This window comes from Chenopodium quinoa, unplaced genomic scaffold (genome assembly GCF_001683475.1).
Source record: "Chenopodium quinoa cultivar QQ74 unplaced genomic scaffold, ASM168347v1, whole genome shotgun sequence".
In the NCBI taxonomy this organism is placed as follows: Eukaryota; Viridiplantae; Streptophyta; class Magnoliopsida; order Caryophyllales; family Amaranthaceae; genus Chenopodium; species Chenopodium quinoa.
Window position 1 is genome coordinate 470,357 of NW_018745026.1, and position 16,901 is coordinate 487,257.

General features: G+C 34.9%; 1 long non-coding RNA gene across 2 annotated transcripts; it reads right to left on the reverse strand.

The window, feature by feature from the left end:
- Positions 1-11,719: 11,719 nt before the first annotated feature.
- Positions 11,720-15,978, reverse strand: LOC110709063. Of its 2 annotated transcripts, XR_002508826.1 has the most exons (8): positions 14,569-15,978; positions 14,181-14,454; positions 13,961-14,051; positions 13,758-13,882; positions 13,593-13,674; positions 12,932-13,061; positions 12,164-12,541; positions 11,720-12,052 (listed from the first exon to the last, which is right to left on the reverse strand). It is a non-coding gene; the product is annotated as an uncharacterized LOC110709063 (long non-coding RNA). The 2 variants fall into 2 exon arrangements; XR_002508825.1 differs by having other exon boundaries at positions 12,164-13,061.
- Between the last annotated feature and the right edge of the window lie 923 nt (positions 15,979-16,901).

Sequence of the window (16,901 nt, forward strand, 5' to 3'; positions counted from 1 at the left end):
ATATCAAATATGATTCCTACGATGCTTCCTATGTTCTTCCTAATATTTATGATTGTTAGTATCATGTTAGGGTTAAAGATTTGATTTTTATTGTTTAGTGACATGCTAGGGTTTGTTATTAATCTTGTTAGTATCATGCCTAGGATCTTGCTATTATTATTATGCTTTAATATTAACATGAACATGATTATGATTATAATTGTTATAATTCATGATGATTATTATTCATTATTTATCATGATGTTGATTATTTTTATTATGTTGCTTGATGATATTTATTGCTTGATCACACCTTTATGCATGTTTAAAGGGAATTGGTACTTATAATCACGCTTAATAAGATAATTGATAATCTTGTTAGGGTTAATTTGATTATAATTTCAAGTGATCGCCAATAATAGATTTATTTGTGCATTTAATTCAACCAACATAGATAAACAGGTTTAGGGTTAAACCTATTGATTGTATGTTAGTTAGAAAGCGCACATGAATACGATCAGAATAAAGTAGAGACCTATTATTAGGGCAGGTTCAATCTCTTTTAGGTTGGATTTGTACCTTCATCCCCGAACCCTTATTTGGTTCTAGACCTTATGGATTTGACGATCTCTTGGATCGTTAAGGGGTGTAACCTTCACCCTGTGAACGGTTTACAAGTTCCTAAGAAAACTTGTTGGCGACTCTTTTGCTCTATCTTCTTCCCTTTTGGACGCCACCGTACTTTAGTGTATGTTCACAGTGGGGTTCAAGCTAGTGGGATTTAAAGCTTGAAATTTATTCCCTACACCTTCATATTATTTAAGGATCCCCATAAACCCTAGAAATAATACTACTCACACATAATAGAAACTAAATTAATCAAAGCAATAAAGTAATACATAATTAAAGGAATAGAATAAATAACTAAGATAAAGAGAAAAGAAATAGTTACCAAACAAATCTGGAATTAAGAATGGATTAAGTGTAAAGGTTTTAAGAGGGAGAGAATCTAAGAAAACAATTAAGGGAGTAAAAGAAAGAGTAAAAGGAAGAAGAGAGAGAGATAAAATCGTATTATGGAGGAGTATTTATACTCCATACAAATCCTAAACTAAATCAAACTAAAACGACGTTAATCGTCTTTGGCCAGGCGGCTCTCTTGGGCCACTATTTGGACTACGATTGGGATCCAATTCTTTGGGCCAATCTGGGTTTCCTCTTCCAGTCTTGAATACTCGGTCCAAATGCCCCGGTATCACCTATACCGAGCCCTTAATCACCGGTTCGATGGCTCTAACCGGCCCTGGGCTATAGAATCTGGTCGTGCTTCTCCAATGTTCGTGATTGCTCCAAAATATCTCGGGAAAATACTCCAAAAGCATAAATCCCTACAAAAGTCAACCAAATCTACGAAAACACTATAAAACACCAATTAGTAATAAAAGTGGCTCTAAAGAGCCAAAAACACTACTAATTACGACCAAGGGACGGGGGTAAAATAATATATAAAATAGACACATCAAACTCCCCCAAGCCAAACCTTTGCTTGTCCCTAAGCAAAGATCTCATCAATGAATTAATAAATATGCTTCACCCCAAAAAGTAAAAATCAAGCACAAACGATCCAGGGTAAATCAAATAAACATTCTTCAAAATCAACCAATCAAATCCATCTAATTACCAATCTTCCCTAACAATTGTCAAACAGAGCAAACCACAAGAGCATATAGAATTCAAGACTAGTGCTCACGCACTCAACTCTCATTTTTGTGGCGAGTAAAAGATGTACTCGATCGCTCTCCATCCAACCCCTTTAATTGTGAACAATGCCCACCCAACTCACACTCTCGCGTGTATAAAACAATGAACGCTCAATCCTACTAGTCGACTCGAAATATGCCAAATCATAACTTGCATTGATAAACAACACTTTCACATTCATACAATTCTATGAACAAAGGTTGGAAGGTCTTTAAAGCTTGTAATGTAAGGCTAGGGTAAAGAGTAGGATAAATTTGGGAATAAGTGAGAGAAAAGCTATGCTTAAAGGAGCAAATCCTGTCAAAACCCATGATCAAAATAAATAATGATCAACATCTCCTACATAACCAACTCTAACATCAACCAAATATACTCCAATCATAATAAACAATCCCAACTCTTACATATCACTCATAAAATATAATAATGAAGAATCGGAGTGAATAAACAAACTTTATTTCCAAACTTGAATTTTTTCATTGAAGCTCTATTTTTCTTTGATCAACCTCAAACTAGAACATTTGAACATTGAACACTTTTCTTTTCTTTTGAAGTTCACTTATTTTTCAACATATATTTTTTTTTCCTTGAACTTCTCTTTTTTTTCATAACATCATGCTTTATTTTTTTTCAAGAAAATATAACTCTCGAACTCATCAAAAATAAACATGAACAACAACAAAACAACTTCTCAAAAGCCCACCCAAGCTGTGCAAATAATAAGCACACTACAAACTCCCTCACCTCACTCACTAATAACTCCCCGCCAAGCTTGGGACTAGTAACCAATGGGGCAAAATAGGCTTGTAATATGGCTAATAAAACAACAAAAAGTCAAGGCAACAACATGGGTAGCAAGAAGGGAACAAATGTATCTACAATATCTGGAGGCTACCTAAAACAACAAGTGCCTTCGTCCTCCACAATGTGCATAATAATGAATCATATAAATATTACTAATAGTTGCAAACCAATACTCAAATTCATTGACATACTAGGAACTATGGAACTATCACACAATCCTAACCAAATCAACTAGTCAAGCACTATATTCACAAGTAGTTGGACAAAATTGACGCATGTTAAGGTTTCAAGGCAATCAAACATCAAATCATGATTAACTAATCCACAATGCTTATCATCAAATACCAAGAATCAAAACAATTTTCTCAAGTAAGGGGCACAGGGAAGCATAATTTACAATTCATTGGAACGTATTTTTGAATTTTTTTTATTTTCAATTTTTTTGTATTTTTCATATATAAGAAAGCAATAAAACTAACCTAGAAAGCAAGAAATCTAACCTAAGAAAACACACCAAAAATAAAAGAAAAGAGGAAAAAGAAAGATACCAAACCAAAATCTCCCCCAAGCCAGAATCAGACAATGTCCTCATTGGCTCGGGAACAAGCCCAGCCTAGCTAGTCCTGATCACCCTCATCCATCGAGCCGAAACCCGCACCTCCACTGCCACCTGCACCAGAAGAGCTACCACCAAAATAATCAGCATGAAAACTCCCCCCCGCCGGTCCCCCGAAAGGAATGTCCTAGTCGTACCCGTAGAAGGAAGAATAGTCAGTGTAAATACCACTGGCAGTGGGATCTCTATCGTATCCCTGGGGTGGAGGCTGAAACCAGTCAGGGTGAATAGCGTCGTCGGGAATGTTGCCCCGACGAGCATAGTCATCATACATAGGGTAGAGAGCTCTACCCTGGTTCCTCTCTAGGTACCCTAACCTATGGTCTATGGAGCCAACCATCCGCCTAAGGTCAGTATGGGAATGCTCGATACGTCCCAGGGCCTGACCTATACTCTGAAGGTCCCAAACTGGGTCAGAGTCAACATGAAAGACGGAGTGAGACATGCGAGGTGGAGAGAATGCCACCTCGGGCTGAGGCTGAAGTGGTGGAACTGGTGGTGGTGGTGCTTGCCCCCTAGCGTTGGCAACTAAAACATCATATGTGTAAGAAGGTTGCTCTAGGGGAAAGGCGGTCAAGTCAGGACTGGGTAAGGGGAAAATGGGCAAAGGTTGCTCGCTCCCAGTCCTAATACACCAAAAGGGTGTCTGCTCGCTATCCGGTCGAACCCACCCCAACTCCTCAAAATACCTAGCAGACATATAGATATCTGGTCCACAGTTGGTCAGCTGGTGGGGTCCATCCACTACAAAACCGGCCTTTTTCACTGCTATCCGAGTGATAAGGCCTCCTAAACGGATGGGGGTTTTTTATGTGGTGCTAGCCGTGGCATGCCTACTTAAATGGTGAACAATAAACCTACCTATGTTCAATTTCCCGTACCCATACACATAGTGTCCTATGACAGCTAGTTCGTTAGATTGGGCATTATGGGGCTCGTACCTACCTAAAAAACACAAATCCGCAAATCTTTGCTAGATTTTTGGGACAGGGTGGTGAATAGGTTTGGTACTAGCATGTTGAGGGTCGGGAGTAGGAAAACCAGTCAAAGCATGATATATATCACCCATTTTATAGTTCGCATGCCATTAGTGAGATAGTTTAGAATTTAATTCAAATAATTTACAAAATTCTACAAAAGTTAAACTAATATTCCTATTGTTCAACCCAAAAAAAATAAATTTGGCCCATTTCTACTACTAACAACATGTAAAGAAGACAGGAATTCACAAGTAAGTTCTTGGAAAGTAGGATAGTGCATATCAACAAATTTTCTCATGCCAATGTCATTTAAAAATCGTTTTACAAAATCATACAAACCAAATGATTCTAGAGTAGGGCGGTGAAACCAGCGAGAAGGAATTACCTCACGACCGATTAAGTGTTCTAGCCGCTCCTTTTGCTCTCGGCTAGCAATACGGATCGTCGGCCAGTATGGAAGTTGCAAATCTGGGTCGTATTCCTCCCTCGAACTGGAGCTCCTACCGAAAATGGACCTAGCCCTCTTTGAAGCCGTGTTAGAAAATGGGTTTGAAAATTTATTTGAATAAAATCTGAAAATTTTTATATGGAAATGTAGAGGATGAAGAGGGGATTACAAATATGTAAAAAGTTTTGAATTTGGATGAGGGATGAAGGAGAAATCTTAGAGAGAAGGTAGAGAGAATTTGAGTTTTAGAGAGAGAAAGTTATGAAGGTAAGAAGAAATAAAGGATGAAAGAAGGAAGAAAGAAGGAAAGAAAGAAGAAGAAAGGGGCGGACGACCCTCGCGCCCGGTTGGGCGGTCTGTCGCCCAGTCGGGCGATCTGAGTTATTTTAGATGTCTCGTTCTCGCGTCCAGTCGAGCGGCAGTCGCCCGGTCGGGCGATATAAATGCCCAATTTCTTCAACTCTCGCACCCGATCGGCGCCCTTCGCCCGGCCGGGCGATCGATAGCTCCAAAATTTCGCCCCTTCTCGCGCCCGGTCGGGCGGGGCTTGCCCGATCGGGCGGACAAAATTGTCCGTATACGACGCTTCTCGCGCCCGGTCAGGCGCCGTCGCCCGATCGGGCGAAAATGCGTATTTTTGGAGAGTTGCTCTCGTGCCCGATCGGGCGAGCTTCGCCTGGTCGGGCCCGAGGCTAAATGTCGATTTTTTTATTTTCTTCTTATTCCAAATTTTGGCTAACTCTTTTCCTTCAAACCTGTACAAACACTCATAAAACTCATTAAATTCCCTCATCTCTCCTCTCATAAGAAAAAAAAAGGAAAGAAAAACTAGTCTAAAAACATTAAAAATACGGGTTGCCTCCCGCAAAGCGCTGGTTTATCTAGGTCCCGCACGACCTTCTTACCAAGTACAATAACTAGGACCTTTAGCCTAACGCTTGATCGGGTGGTTTCTCACCCGGTCTAGCGGTGTTTAGGCTGCGATGCGGCTTCCTGACATACCTTGTGGGACGCCAAATCACCTTATCTGGTGGATACTCCTTGACTTGGACTGGGGGATCTTCAATGCTACGAACTAAAAATCCTTCTTCGATCGAAGGTTGCTTCAAATTGTCATTGCATTCAACACTTGCAACTCGATCTGGCGGAACACTTACCGTAGGCTCAATTCGCACAACTTGCTTGATCGGTTCCACCTTTTCATCCTCGAAACCAAGACCAACAGTGTAAAGTGCTCTTTCTATTGCATCGACTTCCTTTTGCCATTTGTCTACCTCATCTGAAAGGGATGCAACACAAGATACCGCCTCCAAGGGATCTTTTTCAAGAGCTTGGGGCTTGTTAGAATAATTCTCAACCACATTAACACTAAAACATTTCTCCTCAGTCATGGAGCTTTTAGGGGTATTATTAAGATTAAAAATAACTTTATCATCCCCTACTGATAGTGTTAACTTACCACTTCTCACATCTATGATTGCTCCTGCAGTGTTAAGGAATGGTCTACCCAAAATAATTGGGGTTTGCACATCCTCAGCCATATCAAGAACAACATAATCAACAGGTATATAAAATTTACCTACTCTAACGGGGACATCCTCTAAAACACCTAAGGGGTATTTGAAAGAGCGGTCGACCATTTGTAGAGTTATATTGGTAGCTTTTAATTTACCCATATTTAACTTGGAACACACAGATAACGGCATGACACTAACGCTAGCACCTAAATCACACAATGCATTATCAATCAAGATATTGCCTATATGACAAGGGATAGAAAAACTACCCGAATCTTTTAATTTAGGCGGAGACTTATTTTGAAGTACGACACTACACTTTGCAGTGAAAGCTATTGTCTCTACCTCACTAATAGACCTTTTCCTCGTCAATATTTCTTTCATAAATTTTGCATATGAAGGAATTTGTGTGATTAATTCAGTGAAGGGAACTGTTACCTTCAAATATTTTACCACCTCCAGGAACTTACCAAACTGCTTATCCAAGTTTGTCTTCAATTGACGATTGGGGAATGGAAGTTTGATAATTGGCTTTTGAGCATTGATGCTCTTGTCTGGAGTAGCCACCTTCTCTGGAGTCGTACCCTGCAATGTAGAATTAGATATGTTAGTATTATCCTTTAGCCCTGCAGGGCTATCAACTACATTGTTTGGTTTAACGGAATCAAGATTAGCATTATTTAATAAATCAGGTTCATCAACTTTGGGCATAGAAGGCCCTTCATAGTTTGAACCACTCCTTAGAGTAATTGCAAATGCTTGATCCGTAGGCCTGGTCGGCTGTGCCGGCAGAGCTCCCTGTTGGCGGGCTTGTAGAGTAGCGGAAAGTTGCGCAATTTGATTATCTACAATTTTATTATGTGCTAGAATTTGATCAATTGTCGCATCTCTACTCTCCATGCGCTTTTGCGTATTAACCAACATTGCTCTAATTTCCACCAGAGAAGGGTCAGAAGATGAGGAGGGTTGTTGTGGTTGGTTCTTCTGGCCAGCATTGGGATGGTAATATTTCTGCTGCTATTGCTGTGGCGCCTGTGGTTCTTGTGGTGGTGGATTTTGAACATTAGTACTCCGGTAGGAAAGGTACGGATGATTCCGATACCCAGGATTGTAGGTGTTAGAGTATGGGTTATTCTGCCTATAGGCTTGAAAGGCATTAAATTGCTCCACGGAACTCCTGCAATCTTGTTCCCAATGACCTATAATACCACAATTTTCACAGAAAGCCTCATTAGAATTATTATTAATCGCAGAAACATTAGCTACATTAGCAGTGCTCAGATTATCTAATTTTTGGCATATAGAGGTCAGTTGAGCTTGTAAAAAGGATACAGAGTCAACACTGTGCTTCCCCTTGTTAGAAAATCCTCTAGGATTCCCATATTGGGAATTGTGTATCGCCATGTCTTCAATAACCTGACCTGCATCTTCAACATCAAGATTCATAAATCTCCCACTAGCTGCAGAATCTAAAATTATTCGAGAAGAATTTCCAAGGCCATTATAAATGGCTTGGATTAACTGCAATTGTGCTAAATTATGGTGGGGGCAGCCTCTTTGTAGATCCTTGAACCTCTCCCAAGCCTCATATAAAGATTCATCGGCTTCTTGGGCAAAGTTCTGAATCGCACTCCGTAGTACGGCTGTTCTCTCTGCAGGATAATACTTGTTATAGAAATTCAAAACAAGAGTTTCCCAGTCAGTTATACCAAGTGCAGTTCTATTTAAGCCATTAAACCATAATTTAGCTTTTCCAGTTAAAGAGAAGGGAAAGAGAATCTCCCTGATTTGGTCTTAAGTGACCCCGGCTTGCCTGATTGTATTACAATATTGACAATAGTCGGCAATGTGAAGATTTGGGACTTCACCCTTGGCCCCACTAAATTGCTTCCTCTCTATCATCGTTATAAACTGAGGTTTAATTTCGAATTGAACCCCATCAAGAGCCGGAGTAGGGGTGAGATGTGGAAAATCTGTAAGCTTTGGTTGTGAGTAATCACTAAGCTTTTTTAGAACCGCCATCTCTGATTCTGCGTCTGATGATGCCTATGAATCGCTAGAACCAGTTGGAGGATCGCGGTGATTATTATTATCACCAGAATCCGCCAGAATTTGCTTGTAGAGATTTTTCTGTCTATGGAAGGAACGTTCGATCTCAGGATCGAATGGGATGTACCCTGATCTGGAACACCTGGGCATAAACAAAAACTAGAAGCAAATGTGAGATTTGCCTCAAAGAACTAACGCTCTTTGAGACAAAAGGAAAATAATGTAGACTACAAAAACAATCGGAAATAAAAATAAAACCGTTTCCCCGGCAACGGCGCCAAATTTTGACAAGGTAAAGTCGTATCCCTAATCAAAAATAAATATCTAAGTCCTCTAACTAAAGCAGATAGGGAAGTAGGGTCGAATCCACAGAGAAACGGATCTTTCTATTCCTAATTAACTAATATAATCTAGATTATGAAGTAACCAATATATAAGTTGAATATGAAACTAAACTACGAAGAATGAGAATAAAGAGAAAACAATATATAAAAGGATCTAGGGGATAGGTTCACCAATAAATAATACTCCAGGGTAAAACATAATAATCAATCATTGACATTGCATAAATAACATGATTAACAGGCTCTCGCAATTTATTAATCAACATAGATCTAACAGGCTCTCGCAATTTATTAGATCTAAGTTCCTATTGAAAATAACCTTTAATATCAAATTAACATCTGCTCGATTCATCAATTCAATATTGCTATACTTTTACAAGCCATAATTGTAAAGCGTTAAAAAAATTCAATAAGAAATTATCATGCAATATCAAAAACCAATAATAGTCAATCATCAATGCATCAATTAACCAGATTGTAAAGGGATTTCGCTACGTATTACAATCACATAATTAATCTACCGGTATTAGATCTCATCTCTCGAATCTCGACTTAACCATTTATAAATTAATCTGCCTATTGAAACTAGACCTAAACATCAATTCTCATCTGTCGAATCTCGAATCAATATTGTCAAACTCATGCATAAAAGATCAGGCCTAATCTAGTCACAGAGCATTAAATCAATCAATAGGAAATTAATCTAGCATTGACAATCAACAACAATAAATTACCCCTTCATATTATTTAAGGATCCCCATAAACCTTAGAAATAATACTACTCACACATAATAGAAACTAAATTAATCAAAGCAATAAAGAAAGACATAATTAAAGGAATAGAATAAATAACTAAGATAAAGAGAAAAGAAATAGTTACCAAACAAATCTGGAATTAAGAATGGATTAAGAGTAAAGGTTTTAAGAGGGAGAGAATCTAAGAAAACAATTAAGGGAGTAAAAGAAAGAGTAAAAGGAAGAAGAGAGAGAGATAAAATCGTATTACGGAGGAGTATTTATACTCCGTACAAATCCTAAACTAAAACAAACTAAAACGACGTTAATCGTCTCCTAATAAATACACGCGCCCGATCGGGCGAGGCACCGCCCGATCGGAGGCGCCTTTTTTTTCTCCCTAATACTAATCTCGCGCCCGGCCGGGCGCGTCACCGGGCGCCAAAATTAGCTTCTCCCGGCCGGGCACGCTTCCGGGCGCCAGCCTCTTTGGCCGGGCGGCTCACTTGGGCCACTATTTGGTCTACGATTGGGCTCCAATTCTTCGGGCCAATCTGAGTTTCCTCTTCCGGTCTTGAATACTCGGACCAAATGCCCCGGTATCACCTATACCGAGCCCTTAATCACCGGTTCGATGGCTCTAACCGGCCTGGGCTATAGAATCTGGTCGTGCTTCTCCAATGTTCGTGATTGCTCCAAAATATCTCGGGAAAATACTCCAAAAGCATAAATCCCTGCAAAAGTTAACCAAATCTACGAAAACACTAGAAAACACCAATTAGTAATAAAAGTGGCTCTAAAGAGCCAAAAATACTACTAATTACGACCAAGGGATGGGGGTAAAATACTATATAAAATAGACACATCAATATCATATCTTTTGATCATGCAATTACTTTGTGATCTTCTAATATTGTATAATTACCTTTTCTCAATATCTTGTCAAAGATATTATTACATTAGATATTATTTCATTCTTTAATTTAGGAGAACTCTTGTGTATAAATATTGTACTCTTAACTTCTTGAATATATGAAAAACACTTTACTCTTTCAATTAGATGATTAACAATAGTTAATAAAAGTAAAAAAGAAGAAAGAAAGAAAGGATCTACAAATAAATTGATGCAGTCGATCGAGCGGGACCTAAAAAATCACAACCCCAAGGTATACTCGTAGTACTTGGCCGCTAGCCGAGATTGCCCACTTTTGTTTACTGTCAACACCAATCAAGCCATGTAGTGGTCCTTTTTAAGCATTATGATAGTATGTTTTTGTTGGTAATATTAATGTCAATCAACTTTTTCTATAAGTTTATCAATGCAATAAATTAACTATGGTATCTTTTGCGAATAGATAATGAGATAGAAAAGAAAGAGGTTGAAAAAAAGGAAAATGTAACCATCAAGTTAGATGATCAAATCTTAAACGTAACTGCTTACATGTTAGTTTAGTATCCTTTTTTCATTTTTTTTAATGTTTATTTAACTTTACTATAGTACCCTTGCAGACTTTGTTTTGAAAAAAGATAACTGAAGGATTTTTAATGTTTTACAGTAGATTTTAAATAGCCTTTAAAAAGGATAAATTATAGTAGTTAATACATTAAAAAAAAATTAAAAAGAGTAAATTATTTATTTTTACTTTAAAAATAATTCCACATAAACCACGATACACATACACTTTTGTTTTAGTGGAGTTTTGCTTAGTCAAAGTATCTTATTATCATGTTGTCGTTAGTTGTTTCATGAAATAAGGAAGTGGTTTACAATTTTTAATTTTTTTTTTGAATAGGTTTACAATGTTTAACTTTGTATATTTTATTCTCTCCAAAAAAAAAAAATTGTATTTTTTATTTCTTCCAAAAAAAAAAAAAAAAAAAAAAAAAAAAAACTTTGTATAGTTTATGACTTCAAGATATTTATAGAACTCGTATGTACTTCAATTAAATGCACTAAGTTAATCAAATTTCATTTTCTGTCCTCTTATCTATTTCTTGATATTATGTCATCAAACAAATCAATGCCATCTCTCATTTATATGACCTTACACCCTTGTCAAAATAAAAGAAACAAATGTTAAGGTGGTAATGACTATGGAGATGAATTAAGGGAGAAAGAATTAAAATCTATTTGAGTATAGAAAGTTAATTTACATATAGTCTGATCGATAATCATCTATTAGTCGCCTCAATAGGAATAAGATAACTTTTTGCCAAGCTGGAATTTTTTTTAATACTCCGTATACATTATTAACTTAATTCTTTATTTGTATAGTATTAACTTAATCCTCTTATAATGTAAGATAGTCCAAATTATTATGCTTAAACTATTAAGAACAATATAAGTTGTATTATAGCTGCATACTCTAAAACTCACATTCATATACTTATTAATTAATTTAATTTTTTTTTTTTTAAAAGCGTAGAGCAAAGAGATTTGTTGTCATGTTTTTCTTTTCTTTTTTTTTTTTATGGATTATGTACAATCTTTGTTTTTTGTCATCTTATTTAAAAATAAAATAAAATAAATAAAGTATTTAAAATTCATCTAATAAAGTACTATACATATATATCTAATAAAATCTATACAATACACATATATCTGTTAAAACCTTTAGAATATAATATTTACATAAAGGAACTCATCAACTAAAGTACTTAAAAGAGTACTAATAGAAAAAGTGTGGAGATTTTCTAAAATATGTACAATCTAAGTAAGCAAACACATATACACATAAAAAGTTCCTAAGAAATTGTTGAAGATAGACTTTCGCCCATCTTATGATTTTTCCACTGAGTTGTTGATATCATTATGTATCCTGCAATGTAGAAGATTGAATTAGAGGTAGTGAAAATTTAGAAAAAAAAAATTATTATGTATTCTACAATGTAAAAATTATTAATAATTAAATGATAAAGGTAGTACAAACCTTTGGAGTAAATGTGCACATTCTTCTTTCCAACTGACGGATGTCACAAAATTGACTTTGTAGGGTAGTAGAGGAGAATGCGTACTTGGAGAAATTATTGTGAAAACATATGCATTGTACAAACTCAATTGACACTTCTCCTTAAGTTTTGATCCCTCATTTACCTATAATGATATAGTGGGACAATAGTTAAAAAATGAATTAAATTAAATATATAAATTAAAATAGTTGAAATCAATAATAAATATTGTAAATATTCATGTAAATGTATTAGTGTATACCGATTCAATCCATTCCTTAACTTCAGATATTGTAGAACGAAGAAGATACTCAATTTGTTTGTTGAACAATATTAGACGCATTGACCCACTTGAGTCTCTGATAGTAATTGTAAGAGCAACCCAAACAAAATATAAATGAATAAGAAACCTACGACTAAAAAAATATAATGTTGCAAAAACTTTAAATAAAAATTAAATAAATAACTCACCCTTGAATAATTTGAACATCATTTTTGTGACACTTATAACATATTACTTGACCAACATTGTAGTACACCTTATTGTTGCAAATAGAGCACACATCATACCAATTGAAATTTTTTTTAATTTATATCTATCAACATTCCAATTATTCTGTAAATTTTCCCCTGAAATAAATGACACGTTTAAAAAAAATATTTAATAGACATTTAAAAATAGCTAAGTGATATAGTAATGTAAGGTAAAAATCATAATAAAAATGTAGGTAAAATTGAGATGAAATTACTTTTGGCATTGATGGAAATTGAGATATTGTTGTACGTCATGCATTTGATGTTGTAAGTGTCTTATCCAGTGAAAGGTCACATGTTTGTATCCACTTGACTTTTAATTGTGCAAAATGATCATTGTGAAACCTGAGATAAATACATATGATACAGTAGTGAGTGGAAAAAAAAGAAGGATAGTATCACATACATTACGTTTACTTTATATTATGTAATGGGTGTCATCATTTTAAGCCTATCAAGAGTATCTAGTTGTTATGGTGACATTTCAATTCTTATCCTTTTTAATGTCAAATAATTTTGTAGGTGATAACATATATCAAATAATTAAAGTATATAATTATCTACACGTTTTTGGGATGACTGTGGTTTTAAATTTTTTTTTTGATAAAATAGAAAAAGGAAAAGGAAAAATAACTACTACATTAATAATCTTAATCACATGAACAAACGTAAACAATTTATAATGGAGAGGCAATAGGAAATTATTGGACTACACTATAATTATGTATAGTAATATTAATAAACAACAAATTTTTCTGTCAAAAATAAATAAAATTAAAAACATTAAATTTTAAGAGTCACACACTCACACGCTAAAGAAAAAAAAATGCTCATCAAAGAAACGAAAGTTTTTAAAAGTAAAGAAAAAATACTCACCACTGCATCAAGCTAGAAGAAGTAGGATCATTGTGGTTTATATACAACCTTGTGTATTTTCCTGTTGTTAAAAATAATGACCCTGAAAAATATAATGAAGTTAAGGTAAAAAGTAACAATGATACAGTAGACAACACAAAGAAAAATGTAAAATAAATAAATCACCATTAAAGTATTTAATTTGTAGCCCACACCCTAGCAAGATGTTATTTTGGTGAATGTTTTCCAAAAGGTGTTTGCCGATTTCATTCACAAAATAATTCCATATGGTCAATCTCATAGCAAAGCAACTGCTAAAATAAAATTTATTATGTTAGTAATGAATATATACAATATTTGGATAGATTAAAATAAAAATCTATAATTACCTTTGGTCGAGTATAACAATGTCTTGTTTAATACTTTCTCCATTGTCAATCGCGATAGTTCCAGTTGAATAAATAATAATTCCCATGACATCTACATTATAAATAAACAAAAAATTGTAGAGTTAAAGTAATACATTTAAGAAAAAGAATCTATATAATCATCAACTGACTACTTAAAAAACATCAAATTTTAAGTAGTATTATAAGAAGAATAAAATACCTATCAAATTTTTTGCGAAATTTTTTAAGGAATTTACACCATGTAGGGAAACTAAATTGTAGAAACTTTTTGGGAATTCGTCATCATTTGTATCAATAACTGACACCTTTGTTTCTCAAGTTATATTCAATTGGTATTGATTTGGTATTAACCTTAACCAATCATCGGCATCAATTACATGTGCACCTTCAAACAAATATACCAATCCCTCCTGTAATTTTCCAACAAACTGATCGACATCATTTGAGAATATGACACATTGAATTGGCTCTCCCTAACAACAGGAAAAAAAATAAAATAAAATAAAATAAAATTATAGGAGTTAGTAAGTTTTGTCAGTAATAAAAAGTATGATTAACACAAAAAGTATAGAGAAATAATGGTTTACCGTAGCGTCAATTAAAATCATTTTCCATATTTTTCGACCATGTTTCGTATTTTGAATGTCAAACGATCTGATAAGCCGGGCTTTCACATTCCACTTTCGAGAATATGGATGTAAATATATAAAAGGTGCATATGGTGTAGACATATTGTAGGTAAACCTCAAAAATATAATCGTTGAGTTTTAACCATAAAAGATTGAGCAATAGGCTTAACTTTTTTTGTAAGTGGAGTATAATTTCATTCAAACTGTATGAAGATGTACTGGGAGCAATAGACTACGTAGGACTTTATTATCGCAACAATTTTGTTTTGTTTTTGACAACAGTCAATGAAGTAAAATGTGGATAAGTTAAAAAAAATCCATTTTTTTTTCAAGTAACCAACTAAAACGTGGTTTTACTGGTCAATTTTTTTAAAAAAATCTAAATAAAAAAAAAAGTAAATTAGGAAATAGAGAAGGGCATTTTGGGAAAATACAAATTTATCACCCAAAACCCCCTTTCACTTTATATGTTACTATAGATTTATTACTTTTAAAAAAAAATTATACAAAATTTTTTTTTAAAAAACCCACCTTTTACCCCTCCAACCGCCCACCACTATCGGCCCCACTGACACCGATGCTCAACCTCTCTGTCACCGGCGCACCGACCTCCCACTCCCCCAATCCGACAGCAGCCACCACCGCCCACCGTCGGCCTCAATTCAGCCTCGAATCCCCTTCCCCAAACAATCCCTAGAAATTTCCCGAATTTGAACCTCCAAAACTCAGCTCTGCAATTTTAACCTTCACCCTCGCCTACACCTTCACCTTCAATTTCGTCGACGTCGTTTTCAACCTTTACCTTCATCTCCTCCTTCCTAATTTTCCTAGGAATCAGTTCTTTTTGCCTTTGAACCCCAAGACCATCTCAATTTCACTACATTATATTAAGGTTGTTCAAATAATTTCACAAGAAAAGAGGTTGTTTTGTAGGAATTTTGTGCGTGAAATGGGCAGATTTGTGGCATTCAACCATTCAAGGTGGTAGGGAACAGGAGAAGCGAGCGTTTTCGGGGAAAGGGAGGCCGGAGTGGTCGAATTTTCGTTAGGGATCGAGTGAGAAGGGATGGGAATCGGGGTGGGGGAGTGGGAGTGGGAGAGGGAAGGTGGGAATCGAGAGTGAGGGAGGGTTGGGGGTCGTCGGAAGGGAGGGAGTTGAGGGGTAGGGGATCGTCGGAGCTTGGTGTCGCCGGCCGAAGAGGGGGTCAGGTGGTGGCTGGGTGAGTGGGGGAAAGGAAATTTTTTAAATTTTTTAATAATTTTATTTAAAAATAAATAATTAACCATGGTTAGGCTTATAATTGCATATAAACATCATTGATGTTACCATTTGACTATTATAGCTAATTGGAGTTTACCAAGGATAATAAAAAAGTTTGCAATTTCCACTAAGAAAATTAAAAACTGCAATGTTACCAAAGAGAATTTCCCATATAAATTTGATTTATTTCGTAGAATTATAGAAATGTAAATTTCGTTCGTAATGGATTTTTTTTAATGAATGTTCATTTTTATTTTACTAAATGTTCATTTATATACTAGTATATGATCATTTACTTATTAATAAACAATCATTAGAATTCTTCACATATCTAATAAGAATTTCAATTAGATTTTGTGATTTCTCATAGTTTTTAGTAGAAATGATTCTTATTATAATAATTGAATTATGTTATAAGAATTTTCCATAATTATATTATAATTTAATTGAAATTGTTATTTGGTGAATTTCAACTAGTACATTTATTCTGTCGAAAATATGTAATACCCCTAATATTTTAGTACTCTATCTATATATTTTACAAAGAAAAGTTTTGTTTAGTTTTACTCTCTTTCAAATTTACAAATTATTTTTCTACTTTAAGTTTCGAGAACGAAACTTGTTTTAAGGAGGGTAGATTGTAATACCCTAAAATTTTTCTATTTTAAGTTTCGAGGACGAAACTTGTTTTAAGGAGGGTAGATTGTAATACCCGAATATTTTGTAATTTTATATATTATATTTTATAAAAAAATAGTTATTTTTATTTATTAAATAACTTTCCTAATCTCATATTTTTTTTTATTTTAGAGTTCGGAAAGTTTTAAAACCCGATATTGTTTAAATAGACTCTTTTATTAACACCTATAAATATTAATAAACCCTTATTATTTTAATTGTTTTTATTCTTTTGCCGTTTGCTCGTCACTTTTGTTTTTTTTTTTTTTTTTTTTTTTTTTTTTTTGTGCTTGCTCATCTCGTCACTTTTGAACATTCAGAATCTTGATTTTATTATCAAAAAATACCTCAA